The sequence below is a fragment of the Ranitomeya variabilis genome, chromosome 2, assembly GCF_051348905.1.
Source record: "Ranitomeya variabilis isolate aRanVar5 chromosome 2, aRanVar5.hap1, whole genome shotgun sequence".
Taxonomy (NCBI): domain Eukaryota; kingdom Metazoa; phylum Chordata; class Amphibia; order Anura; family Dendrobatidae; genus Ranitomeya; species Ranitomeya variabilis.
The window spans coordinates 195,116,819-195,131,185 of NC_135233.1; the positions used below are offsets into that span (position 1 = coordinate 195,116,819).

Genomic DNA, 14,367 nt, shown 5'->3' on the forward strand with positions numbered 1-14,367 from the left:
CACAGAAATACACACACATACTCTAAGGCCGGCGTCACACTCAGCGTATGAAAATACGGTCCGTATTTTACGGCCGTAATACGCAGAAATGTTCCCAAAATAGTGATCCGTATGTCATCCGTAGGCAGGGTGTGGCAGCGTATTTTGCGAATGGCATCCTCCGTATGTAATCCGTATGGCATCCGTACTGCGATATTTTCTCGCAGGCTTGCAAAACCGACATCTAATGGATTTTTCAGCTCAAATGATCATTAAAATATATATACAGTCTATATATATATATATATATATATATATATATATATATATATATATATATATATGTCATTGAGACACATATATATACATGTATATATATATATATATATATATATATATATATACTGTATTTATATTTAATTCAGCGCCTAAAAGCCGGTAATTCAATTGCCGGCTTTTCATTTCTCCTTCACAAACCCGACAGGATATGAGACATGGTTTACATACAGTAAACCATCTCATATCCCTTTTTTTTGCATATTCCACACTACTAATGTTAGTAGTGTGTATGTCCCAAATTTGGGTGCTGTAGCTGCTAAAATAAGAGGGTTAAATGGTGGAAAAAAATTCAATATACAATATACATACCTTCTGATGATCTGTCACGTCCCACGAAGTAAATCCATCTGAAGGGGTTAAATCATTTTACAGCCAGGAGCTGTGCTAAAGCACTCGCTCGTGCCTGTAAACCCCGGGTACTGAAAGGAAAGCTGGGTGATCTGTACTTACATTGAGTCGCGGTGAGGCACCCTCTGCTGGATGAACTCATATGAACTCGAGCGTGGGAACTTTTCCAAGGCTCCAGTTCATGAGGACATCCAGCAGAGGGCGCCTCACCGCGACTCAATGTAAGTACAGATCACCCAGCTTTCCTTTCAGTACCCGGGGTTTACAGGCACGAGCGGGTGCATTAGCACAGCTCCTGGCTGTAAAATGATTTAACCCCTTCAGATGGATTTACTTCATGGGACGTGACAGATCATCAGAAGGTATGTATATTGTTGGTTTATTATTTTTCAGAGCGAGGGTCTTCAGGTGGATTGAGAGAGCAATAAAATATTAAAACAACCTGTGTGTTTATTTCATTTAAATACTTTTTAATAATGTGTGTTTTTTTAACCCTTTCATACAATTGGATTAATAATGGATAGGTGACATAATTGACGCCTCTCCATTATTAATCTGGCTTAATGTCACCTTACAATAGCAAGGTGACATTAACCCTTCATTACCCCATATCCCACCGCTACACGGGAGTGGGAAGAGAGTGGCCAAGTGCCAGAATAGGCGCATCTTCCAGATGTGCCTTTTCTGGGGTGGCTGGGGGCAGATGTTTGTAGCCAGGGGGGGGGGGCCAATAACCATGGACCCTCTCCTAGCTATTAATATCTGCACACAGTCACTGGCTTTACCACTCTGGCGGAGAAAATTGCGCGGGAGCCCACGCCAATTTTTTCCGTCATTTAACCCTTTACTTTACAAGCTACAGCGCCCAAATTTTGCACATACACACTACTAACATTAGTAGTGTGGAATATGCAAAAAAGGGATATGAGATGGTTTACTGTATGTAAACCATGTCTCATATCATGTCGGGTTTGGGAAGGAGAAATGAAAAGCCGGCAATTGAATTACCGGCTTTTCACATACATCGCGCTGAATTAAATATAAATTCAGAATATACACTCACCGGCCACTTTATTAGGTACACCATGCTAGTAATGGGTTGGACCCCCTTTTGCCTTCAGAACTGCCTCAATTCTTCGTGGCATAGATTCAACAAGGTGCCGGAAGCATTCCTCAGAGATTTTGGTCCATATTGACATGATGGCATCACACAGTTGCCGCAGATTTGTCGGCTGCACATCCCAAAGATGCTCCATACAAGGCAGGATGGATCCATGCTTTCATGTTGTTTATGCCATTCTGACCCTACCATCCGAATGTCGCAGCAGAAATCGAGACTCATCAGACCAAGCAACGTTTTTCCAATCTTCTACTGTCCAATTTCGATGAGCTTGTACAAATTGTAGCCTCAGTTTCCTGTTCTTAGCTGAAAGGAGTGGTACCCGGTGTGGTCTTCTGCTGCTGTAGCCCATCTGCCTCAAAGTTCGACGCACTGTGCGTTCAGAGATGCTCTTAGGCCTACCTTGGTTGTAACGGGTGGCGATTTGAGTCACTGTTGCCTTTCTATCAGCTCGAACCAGTCTGCCCATTCTCCTCTGACCTCTGGCATCAACAAGGCATTTCCGCCCACAGAACTGCCGCTCACTGGATTTTTTTTCTTTTTCGGACCATTCTCTGTAAACCCTAGAGATGGTTGTGCGTGAAAATCCCAGTAGATCAGCAGTTTCTGAAATACTCAGACCAGCCCTTCTGGCACCAACAACCATGCCACGTTCAAAGGCACTCAAATCACCTTTCTTCCCCATACTGATGCTCGGTTTGAACTGCAGGAGATTGTCTTGACCATGTCTACATGCCTAAATGCACTGAGTTGCCGCCATGTGATTGGCTGATTAGAAATTAAGTGTTAACAAGAAGTTGGACAGGTGTACCTAATAAAGTGGCCAGTGAGTGTATATATATGTGTCTCAATGACATATATATATATATATATATACATATATATATACTGTATATATGTTTTAACGAACATTTGAGCACATAAATCCATTAGATGTCGGTTTTGCAAGCCTGCGAGAAAATATCGCAGTATGGGTGCCATACGGATTACATACGGAGGATGCCATGCGCAAAATACGCTGACACACCCTGCCTACAGATGACATACGGATCACTATTTTGGGGACTTTTCTGCGTATTACGGCCGTAAAAAACGGACCGTATTTACATACGCTGAGTGTGAGGCCGGCCTGAACGTGACCTTACACAGGCGATTTTAGCACAAACGTATTTGGTAAGGATTCTTTAAAATAATCAAAGAAAAATGTGCATGAATAGACTCCTGTTAGAAACCATCGTTTACCCTTACATTCACGATCATGAGAGACAATCCCAGAATGTCTCTCTTCTGATGTGCCATTAGACTTGTTGGCAGTGTGACAAACTACTGTTTAAGTGCATTAGTTAAAATAACATACGGTACGTTTGCTCGGTGGACAATAATATGGTGCGTCATGATCAGTTGTTTTCACAGATAAAATACTTGAAGTTTTTTTCCACCATTTGCCACCAATTTTTTCCTCAATGACAAATAATAGGTATGTGGACACTTGTTTGCAGAACGCTTTTTTGGCAAAAGAGCCACTAAATCAAGCATTTTCTTACCCATAACCTCACACCGGACACTCTGCTTCCTATTCTGCATATTTTCATTATAATTTTATGAAAGTCTCATCCCCAATCTCAGACCAATGATTGGGAGTGAAATGGGGAGAAAGCCTGATGACAACTGCTGCATTTTTTATGCATTTTTTTCAGCAATTTTGCTAGCAGTTGTGATCCAGTTGAGTTGCATCAGGTTCAAGAACTATTGAACTTATATGCATCCAGCTTAAGAAAAAAAGCTCAGACGGGGTAAGGCTATGCTCACATGTTGCGTTTTTGCAGCAATTTTCTTTGTCAGCAGCCAAAATCTGATCTCTTGGCATTAAAAATGCTGCCAATTTTGGGCATTTTTGGAGCAATTTTTGCAACGTTTTTGGTGCAGATTATTTGTTGGATTTATCTACAGTGCATGTTTAATAACGTTGGTTTTATTCACCAAAACCGATGCAAAAATGCGTTATTGCACTTTCTCTTTACTTTCCATATGTGAAAAATGCTGCAAAAACTTTGAAAGAATTGCCATGCTGCAGATTTCAAAAAGTTGCAGTTTTCCAATTCAGTCAGGAAAAAGAAGTGTGCACATGACATTTCTGAAATCTCACAGCTTTTGCTGATACTGTGAAAAGCAGCTTTTAATTTTCATTAAAGAACGTTGCCAAAATGCAATGTGTGAACGTAGGCTGAGGCTGGGTTCACATGTCAGGCTCAGTTTTATCAGCCTAAATTGCTCAACACGTTCACGACTGATGGCTTTTCCACCATTTCAATCCCCAGCAGTGGTCAAATGCTCCATCAAACATTATGATCCATTCATCAGACCAGGACCTGTCTGGCGTAACAACTGATGGACCAGACAAGCGTGAAAGAACACACGTCAAATAATGGGATCAGTTCCTCCACCGGTTTCTATCCACCATTCTAGTGAACCGCTGAGTGGAAATGTTGATTCAGCGCAGAACATACTGTATGTACAGAGGGCTTAAAGAAGTTGTCCACTACTATAACCTTTTTTTTTTCATAAATCTTGCCATTATGTGCCACTGAAAACATGTACTGTGTTTATTTTAGCAATATTACCTTTTATCATGCTGTAGCAGCACATCTTTAGTGCTGGATCAAGCTCTCATGGGGTTAATCGACAACTTCCTTTCTCCTGACTTACTGTCCTCTAATACTACAAGTTCCATGATGCATTGCACTCGCCTGTAACTCTGCACCTGGCACACCCACTCCAAAACACACCCCAACCCCTCCCTCCTCTATCTTCAAAAAGATTTGTGATGTAATTTCTGTCCAACCTCCTCTGGATAGATAGATGGATAGATGGATAGATAGATGATAGATAGATAGATAGATAGATAGATAGATAGATAGATAGATAGATAGATAGATAGATAGATATAGATCAAAAGAAGAGGCAGCACTCCATTTTCAAAAAAAGGTGCAGGATTTATTCAAACCCACATGTCTGTGCGACGTTTCAGCTCTACTGAGCTTTTCTCAAGCCTTGAGAAAAGCTCAGTAGAGCTGAAACGTCGCACAGACATGTGGGTTTGAATAAATCCTGCACCTTTTTTTGAAAATGGAGTGCTGCCTCTTCTTTTGATCTATACTGAATGTGGACGACCAGTGGACGGATTGCCTGGAGGCTCTGCACCCTGAGATAAGTTATACCAGTGTGCTGTTCCTTTTTTACTATTTTAGATAGATAGATAGATAGATATATCTAGGTCTATTTCCATAGATATATCCATATCAATGTTTCTAAACCCCTTCACCCCTGGAGCTTTTTTCGTTTATCGCTCCCCTTCTTTCCAGAGCCTTAATTTTTCCGTCAATATGGCCATGTGAGGGCTTATCTTTTGCGGGACAAGTTCTACTTTTGAACGACATCATTGGTTTTACCATGTCGTGTAACAACAGAAAATGTGAAAAAAATTCAAAGTGCAATGAAATTGCAAAAAAAGTGCAGTCCCACACTTGTTTTTTGCTTGGCTTTTTTGCTAGGTTCACTAAATGCTAAGGCTGTGTGCACACATTGCGGATCTGATTGCAGATCCGCAGCTTTTTTTGCCGCACTGAATTGCATCAAATCCGCAGTGTAGTGCACAACCAATGTAAGTCTATGGGAGCCGCAGACTTGTTGTGCACATGCTGCAGAAAAAGCCGCACCGAAACACAGCTTTTTTTTCTCGCAGCATGTCACTTCTTTTGTGTGGAACTGCAGCGTTTCTGCACCTTTAGACTTTCATTGAGTCGGGCACATCCACAGCAAAACCACAGATGTAAAAAAGATCTGCAGTTTTGCTGCGGATGTGGGTCCGAGAAACGCTGCAGCTCGGGAGGAGGGAAGTGTGTGGGCGGTGACGGTGTGCGTGTATGTGTGTGCGGGCGGGGTCTGCGGGCTGTTCAGATGTGTGCGGCGCTGTGCGGGACTGTTCAGGTGTGTGCGGGGTCTGTGGGCTGTTCGTGTGTGTGCGGCGCTGTGCGGGACTGTTCAGGTGTGTGCGGGGTCTGCGGGCTGCTCGGATGTGTGCGGGACTGTTCAGGTGTGTGCGGGGTCTGCGGGCTGCTCGGATGTGTGCGGGACTGTTCAGATGTGTACAGCCCTGTGCGGGACTGTTCGTGTGTGTGCGGGGCTGTTCGGGTGTGTGCGGGACTGTTCAGGTGTGTGCGGGGCTGTGCAGGGGGTCTTTTGGGGTGTGTGTACAGGCATCATCCGATGGGACTACAAGTACGCAGCATCCAATCTGCAGCTCATTCGGATGTAATCCGGACAGTGGACACACACCCTATGCTATCCATACATCTATCAATAGATATATCTATCCAGACACATCTACAGATAGATATATGAATAGATAGATGTATGCATCTATAGAACTATCTATATGTAGATCTGTCTATCCATTTCATCTATCATCTATCTGTCTATCTGTGTGTTTAATGGAGTGTGGGTTGGACAAATGTAAAAGAGGAGGTTGGACAATAATGACATCACAAATCTTTTTCTTTTGTTCAATAATACATCTTTATGTAGCTTTCAAAAACGCACCAAAAACGCCTAAAAACCGTGCAAAAACGGCACCAAAAGCGAATTAAAAAATGCATCAAAACCGTGCAAAAAACTGCATAAAAAACGCATCAAAACTGAAAAAAATGCATCAAAACTGCATCAAAACCGCACCAAAATTGCATCAACACTGCACCAAAACCGCACCAAAAACTGCATCAAAACTGCACCAAAACCACACCAAGAACTGCATGAAAAATGCACCAAGAACTGCATCAAAACCGCACCAAAAACTGCATCAAAACAGCACCAAAACTGCAAAACTGCACCAGGTTTTGATGCAGTTTTTGGTGCAGTTTTGATGCAGTTTTTGGTGCAGTTTTGATGCTTTTTTTGGTGCGGTTTATGCGCGGTTTTAATGCCGTTTTTGGAAATAAGTAAATAAACAGAAAATGTGCATGATTTGAATGGAAACATGCATGAAAAAACGGATTCCAAGGCCGGATTCATCATTTCAAAGCTCAGTTTCATACTTTTTTTGCCGGATCCATCGCTGTGCATTTTTTCGCCGGACAGAAAAAACGTTCCTCTGTATGTGTTTTCCATCCGGCGGAAACAGCTTTTTTGACAAATCCAGCAAAAAACGGATGAAACGTGTGGCCATCAGGCGCAATCCGGTGCTAATACAACTCTATGAGAAAAAAACGGATCCGGCGGAAAAAAATGGATCCGTTTTTTTCAAAACTCGCCGGATTGTGCCTCACGGCAAAAACCTGATGTGTGAAAGCAGCCAAATATATGGATATGTATCTATACATCTATGTATCTATAGATATATCATTAAATATATCTATGGATAGATATATCCATAGATATATAATAGAAAGGCCGATGTTTCTAAGGCCTCTTTCACACTAGCTTCGTGCACTGCACGTCGCAATGCGTCGTTGTGGAGAAAAAACGCGTCCTGCAAAGTTGTCTGCAGGATGCGTTTTTTCTCCATAGACTTTTATTAGCGACGCAGCGCGACGGCCTCTTACCGATGCTAGTGTGAAAGCAGCCTAAGGCTACTTTCACACTTGTGTTTTTAGCAATCCATCTTTTTGGGAAAGGATCCTGCAAATGTGCTCGCAGGATGCGTTTTTTTACCCATAGACAGTTAGTGACGGATCGCGACGGATGCCACCCTCGGGCATCTCGCCGACAGCGGTGGACACCGCGTCAGGACCCGCACTGCACCAGCATTCAGATGTGCTGCTTCCTCTTTTCTTTTCACAACGGACATAATCCTCCAGTGTTTAACTACATATCCAACAGACTTACTGAGTGGATTCTCAGTTCTCTCATAGTACGTAACTGACGAAGGCCAGACCAGGCCGAAACGTTTTGCTCGTACTACAGAATAAAAAATTCTCAGTTTAAGTTGAGTGCCGGGTTCTTTGTATATTCACGTATATGGTTTGGGAACCTACCCGTGCACCTTAGCGGCTGTGCTCACGTGTTTTGTTTCACCTTATAGAACAGTGACATCGGGTGATGTCACTGCTCTATAGGACCCTCAGTGACACACTGACAGGAGACAATGGCTCCTGCAGTGCATCACTGAGGTTACTAAAGTTCAAAGTCTTACTTTATGGCAAAAAGCTGCATACAATTTCTCATACAGCAATGCCATAAAGTGAGACTAGGGACTATTTTCTCACAGGGGCGTAGGAATACATTGTGAGGAATACATTGTGTAAGGATACCTTCCATCATTGTGTTCCTGGAGCCCCTGGAGAGCAGTCGCATCAGCAGATGCTCCTGCTCTCCACGGGAGATCGTCGAGGGACACTCGTTTTAATTGGATTTCTGCGGATCAGGGAGTATATTGGTTGTTTATTATTTTAATATTTTTTACAGATGACAATGGCTTCGGGGATCAAGGTGACAAGTGATGGTGAGCATGTACTCTATGTTATATGTACTGTATGTCTGTATGTATGTTGTATGTATGTACGTACTGTATGTGGCATGTTGCATGTCGCATGTTGCATGGTGTTGTCACATGGTGTGTGTTGTATGTATGTATGTATGTACTGTATATGTGTATTTATTTATTTAATTTTTACATTCAACACATTAGCCGGATGATGGAACTACTACTGTCCCATCATTGGCTAATGTGTCACTCACTGTCACTGTAGCAGGCAGAGCCCGATGGGACTTGTAGTCCCATCGGACGATGCCTGCACACAGAGACACACACACACACACCAAAGACCACCCCCCAGCAGACCCCAGCACATACCGGCGCCGGCCCGCACAGCACCGGCCCGCACAGCATCGGCGCTGGACCGCAGAGCACCGGCGCCGGACAGCAGAGCACCGGCGCCCACACAATCATCCCTGCCTAGCCCCGCCCGCGCATCCCTGCCTAGCCCCACCCGCCCCCAGCACAGGTCTGCAGCCACCAGCCCCGCCCACAGCCCAATCACTCTTGATGAGTGACTGCTGACTGTGAGGCTGGCTGACGCCTGCTACTGACGTCACGTCAATTTCCAGAGTCTGGAAATTGACGTGACGTCGGCGGAAATAAGCGGCTGCAGCAGCCTGGGGGTCACGTGACCTGGACTCAGCCGCCGGAATAGCGCCGCTCACAGGTGAAAATGGCAACGCAAGGTAATTACACAATTCATCAGGGGCCCCGGGGGGATACATTGGGGGGTTAATTGAAAGTAGTGGACAACCCCTTTAAGATTAAGAATCCAGCTAATGAGACAGCCATCCGAATTGCTGATACCTATGTACGGTATGTCACTGCCAGCAGGGCCACAACATTTATATATCAGTAAGTAGTGAAGGGTGACCCCGAACAGTAAAGGTTGGGGTCCGTACCAAACACCTACTGATCGGGCATAGACCCCAAACACGGACTTCTCCAGGATGTCCGTGTTATTGTTCGAATTTGGCACCATGAACATCAAGGAACACTGGTGGCTCTGAAAAGCAATAAGATTATTACCACCGGTCAGAGTGTCAGCAGCAGTGACCAGCGGTAAAGTTTACCTCCGGTCACAAAGGTGTTAGCTGATCAGAGAGTTTTTCTCCCATCAGCCTATGCATGCTGACCCTAATAATACCAAGAGCAGGCATCGCTGATAGGAGTAAACAGCTGGCATCTACACTAAAAATAAATACTTTTTTTAAAATGATGTGGGGTCTGTGTGTGGCGGCTGGCTGGGAGAGCAGTCACTGATGTGACTGCTCTTCAAATCATCCAAATCGTCATAGGACAGTATAGATTAGCTGCACTTTAGACAGGTGAGGAATGTGGTTGTTTATTATTTTTCTTTTTTATAGGGGACATGCGCATCGTGGATAAGGCATATGGTGAGTATTTTTGTTGTTCATTATTTTCTATTTTTTACAGGTGAAAAGGGCTTCAATGGAATGGACGTAAGGCGAGTGTAACTGTGTTATTTTTAAATAAATTTGTAAAACATGGTGTGAAAGTTGTCTCTTCAGAGAGGAAGAGGACTAGAACTCTAGTGCCACCTATCGGAAGCAGGGATACTAAAAGTCAATGTCTACCCTTTAATGAGCCTTGTCACATGACTTAGGATAAAAGCCAAAATCAGTATCTCAATTTGCAAACACTGCATTTTGGGGTACTGCCCTTCGTCAGTGCAAATTGTGAGATATGGTTTGCCTGTGTGACAGGCATCTGACTGGGATCAAAGGGGCAGCATGCCGAGATGAGGAGACTTAATATGCAAATTGTCTCTTCAGAGAGGAAGAGGACTAGAACTCTAGTGCCACCTATAGGAAGTAGCAATCCTAAAAGTCAATGTCGACCTTTTAACGAGCCTTGTCACATGTCTTAGGATAAAAGCCAAAACCAGAATTTCAATTTGGAGACACTGTGTCTCGGAGTACTGCCCCTTGTCAAGGCAAAGTGTGAGATCTGGTTTGGCTGATTGAAAGTCGTCTGATCGGGATCCAAGGGGTAACGTTTCTCCTTGACAGGTTAAGAACAGGGTGTGAATTTTTATTTCAAATAAAGGACTTTACTTTGGGTCTTTTTTGTTTAAAAAATGACTATGGGGTTAGTAATGGATTATAGATGCTTTTCTAACCTGTGAGTTTGATGTAAACTGACAATACAAAGGTGACATCAATCCCACAAAAATTAACCCCACTTGCCACTACCACAGGGCAAGTGGGAAGAGCCGCGCAAAGTGCCAGAACTGGCACATCTAATAGATGTGCCTTTTCAGGAGTGGCTGCGGGCTGCTTTTTTTTTTTTTTTTCCTTTAAATGTTTATTTTATTTTCAATGATAACACATAACAACACAAACATAAAATATTCCAATACAAATTATAATTACAACACCAAAAAAAAAATAAAAAAAATAAATAAATAAAGAAATAAAAATATATATATATATATTATAACAACTGTTTTAGGACAAATGGTATTAACTCGCTGTCCAGGTTTGCCAAATCTTTGCTACCTTTTTTCTCCTAGTGCGAGACTGAGACAACATTAATTCATATTTACAATTCACATTCAGCTTTTCGGTCAGCTCTTTTAGGGTTGGAGGAAAGGTCTCCTTCCATTTTCTAGCCAACAATATTCGAGCTGCTATCAGTATATGTGATATCAACCCTCTAATTTGTTTAGGAAATATTTCCAAACCAATGTGTAAAATCGCCATTGAGGGTGTAATTTGTGCCGTTACCCCTGAAATCTCCATAATCAGCTTCAACACACTGCCCCAAAAGGATAGAAGCCTCGGGCACGAGTACCAGATATGTCTCTGGTTGCCTACTTGTCCACATCCTCGCCAGCATAAATGGGAGGATTGCGGATTAAATTTTGCAATTCTCTCTGGGCATAGATACCATCTCATTTGAGTCTTCTTTAATTGTTCCACGTGATTTATACACGATGACACTCTCTTAACCTCCTTTATGCTATTTCCCCATAGTTCTAATTCTAATACCTCCCCTAACTCTAGCTCCCATTTTTTTAGGCTGGGGGTGGGAAATATCTATGTCACTTTACCAGCCTCAGCATACCAGTCCCCAGCTGTCTGCTTTAGCTTGGTTGTCAAAAATGAAGGGGGGATGCCACACCATTTTTTAAATTTATTTGAATAATTTTAACAAACAGCATGGGGACCTCTCTATTCTTGATAACGAGCCATGATAAAGCTGACAGCTGAGGGTTGCCGCCCGCAGCTGTCAGTTTTGCCATTTTGGTTATCAAAACTAGATCAGACCTCACTTAATTTTTTTAAATGTATTTATTTATAGCACAGACACCAGGTGATGAATACTCCCATCAGTGGTGCCTGCTCTTGCTGTTATTAGCATCAGCAGGCGTAGGCTGATGGGAATAGGATTCTCTAATCAGCTGACACCTTTATGACCGGAGGTAAACTTTTTACCGCCGGTCATAGCTGCTGGTTCACGCTGTCCTCTGACAGTGTGGGAACCACAGCTCTCTGATCACTAATTATAATCAGTAATAATCTTACTGCTGATCAGAGGCAGTGTTTGCCGATCTGTCATGCAGATGACAGCGTGGCAAGCAACGGATGTTAGTGAATGGGGTAGGGGTTCGGATACTGTTCTGGTACCCAATCCAAACTGTTTTTAAATGTTCGGCCGAACCCAACAGACGCAAACATCCAGGGGTTTGCCCACCACTATTAGTAAGCCCTGTATATATACAGTATATATATACATACATTACCTTTCAAAAATTTAGGGTCACCCAGACAATTATGTGTTTTCCATGAAAACTCATACTTTTATTAATCAAATGAGTTGCCAAATGAATTTAAAATCTAGTCCAGACATTGACAAGATTCAAAAAAAAGATTTTTATTTGAAATAATAATTTTCTCCTTCAATCTTTGCTTTCATCAGAGAATGCTCCCTTTGCAGCAATTACAGCATTGCAGACCTTTGGCATTCCAGCAGTTAATTAGCGGAGGTAATCTGTAGAAATTTCACCCAATACTTCCAGAATCCCCTCCCACAAGTTGGTTTGGCTTTATGGGCACTTTTTGTGCACCATATGGTCAATCTGCTCCCACAACAGCTCAATGGGGCTGAGATCTGGTGACTGCGCTGGCCACACCATTACAGATAGAATACCAGCTTCCGGCTTCTTCCCTAAATAGTTCTTGCATAATTTGGAGGTGTGCTTTGGGTCATTGTCCTGTTGGAGGATGAAATTGGCTCCAATCAAGCGCTGTCCACAGGGTATGTGTTGTGAACTCTGTTTTCAGGCTCCCTCTTGTGGTCACTGGTGGTATGGTTTGACTTTTGCTTTGGGCTCCCCCTGGTGGCTTTGTTTGTTATCCTGCTGGTCTCTGGCTATCACCTGGTTCGTTATCCTCTGGGAGGTTCCTATATAGCTCTGTTTTGCTTTCACTTGTTGCCGGCTGTCGATGTAATCAGTGCTACTCAGATTCCTTCTGACTACCTTGCTCCCAGTCCATCCAGGACAAGCTAAGTTTTGTTTGCTCATTTTTTGATCAGCAGTGTTTATCATGTTTTCTTGTCCAGCTTGCTAAAATGTGATTCCCTCGCTTGCTGGATGCTCTAGTGGACTGAGTTTCTCCCCACACACCATTGGTGCGTGGGTTCTTGAAATCTCAGGATGGATATTTTGTAAGGGTTTTTTATTGATCGCATAGACCCCTGCTCTATTTTCTGCTTTCTAGTACTAGTGGGCCTCTTTTGCTGAATCTGATTTCATCCCTACGTGTGTGCCTTCTTCTTACTTCACCGTTAATATTTGTTGGGGGCTTCTATATCTTTGGGGATTATTTCTCTGGAGGCAAGCGAGGTCTTTGTTTCTCTTTAGGGGTAGCTAGTTCCTCAGGCTGGCTCGAGACGTCTAGGAATTTTTTTAGGCACGTTCACCGGCTACCTCTATTTGTGTTGGATAGGTTCAGATTTGCGATCAGTCCAGTTACCATCTCCCTAGAGCTTGTCCTTAGTTTATTCACTTGCTGGTCTATTCGTGATCTTCAGCCACTAAGGATCATAACAGTACAGGCGGCCCGTAAAGTGTTAAATGCATGGCAGAAGCAGGAGAAAAGAAGCTTTGAGAAAATTTTTTTTTTTTTTTTTTTTTTTGTTGCTGTGTGTCTAGCTGCTGTGGCTAGCTTCTATCCTCCTCTTAATCTTGCTGTGGCTCTGAGTTCAGCTGCTGACATGCATGTCCAGAGCTTGGCTTCCAGTCTGGATCATCTTGCTGCTAGGGTTCAAAGTATTCAGGATTTTGTTGTTCACAGTCCTATGTCAGAGCCTAGAATACCTATTCCGGAGTTGTTTTCTGGAGATAGATCTAGGTTCCTGAATTTTAGGAACAATTGTAAGTTGTTTCTTTCTTTGAAACCTCGTTCCTCTGGTGATGCCGTTCAGCAAGTTAAGATTATCATTTCCTTTTTGCGTTGTGACCCTCAAGATTGGGCCTTCGCATTGGCGCCAGGGGATCCTGCATTGCTTAGTGTAGATGCGTTTTTTCTAGCCCTTGGATTGCTCTATGAGGAACCTAATCTTGAGAACCAGGCTGAAAAAACGTTATTGGCCCTCTCGCAGGGGCAAGATGAAGCAGAGGTGTACTGCCAGAAATTTCGGAAATGGTCGGTGCTTACTCAGTGGAATGAGTGTGCCCTTGCTGCAAATTTCAGAGAAGGTCTTTCTGAAGCCATTAAGAATGTCATGGTGGGGTTCCCTATGCCTGCAGGTCTGAATGAGTCAATGACTCTGGCCATTCAGATTGATCGGCGTTTGCGGGAGCGCAAACCTGTGCACCATTTGGCGGTGTCTTCTGAACAGACACCTGAATCTATGCAATGTGACAGAATTCTGACCAGAAGTGAACGGCAAAATTATAGACGGCAAAATGGGTTGTGCTTTTACTGTGGTGACTCATGTTGTGGGCTCATGTTATCTCAGCATGCTCTAAGCGCAAAAAAAAAGTTGATAAATTTGTCACCATTGGTACTTTACAGCC

At 43.2% G+C, this 14,367-nt stretch overlaps 1 protein-coding gene across 2 annotated transcripts in view; it reads right to left on the reverse strand.

Annotated features, from left to right (window-relative positions):
* The window catches only part of FRMPD3 (FERM and PDZ domain containing 3), a 371,292-nt gene that overhangs the window by 67,410 nt on the left and 289,515 nt on the right, over window positions 1-14,367 (reverse strand). The window lies entirely within an intron of this gene.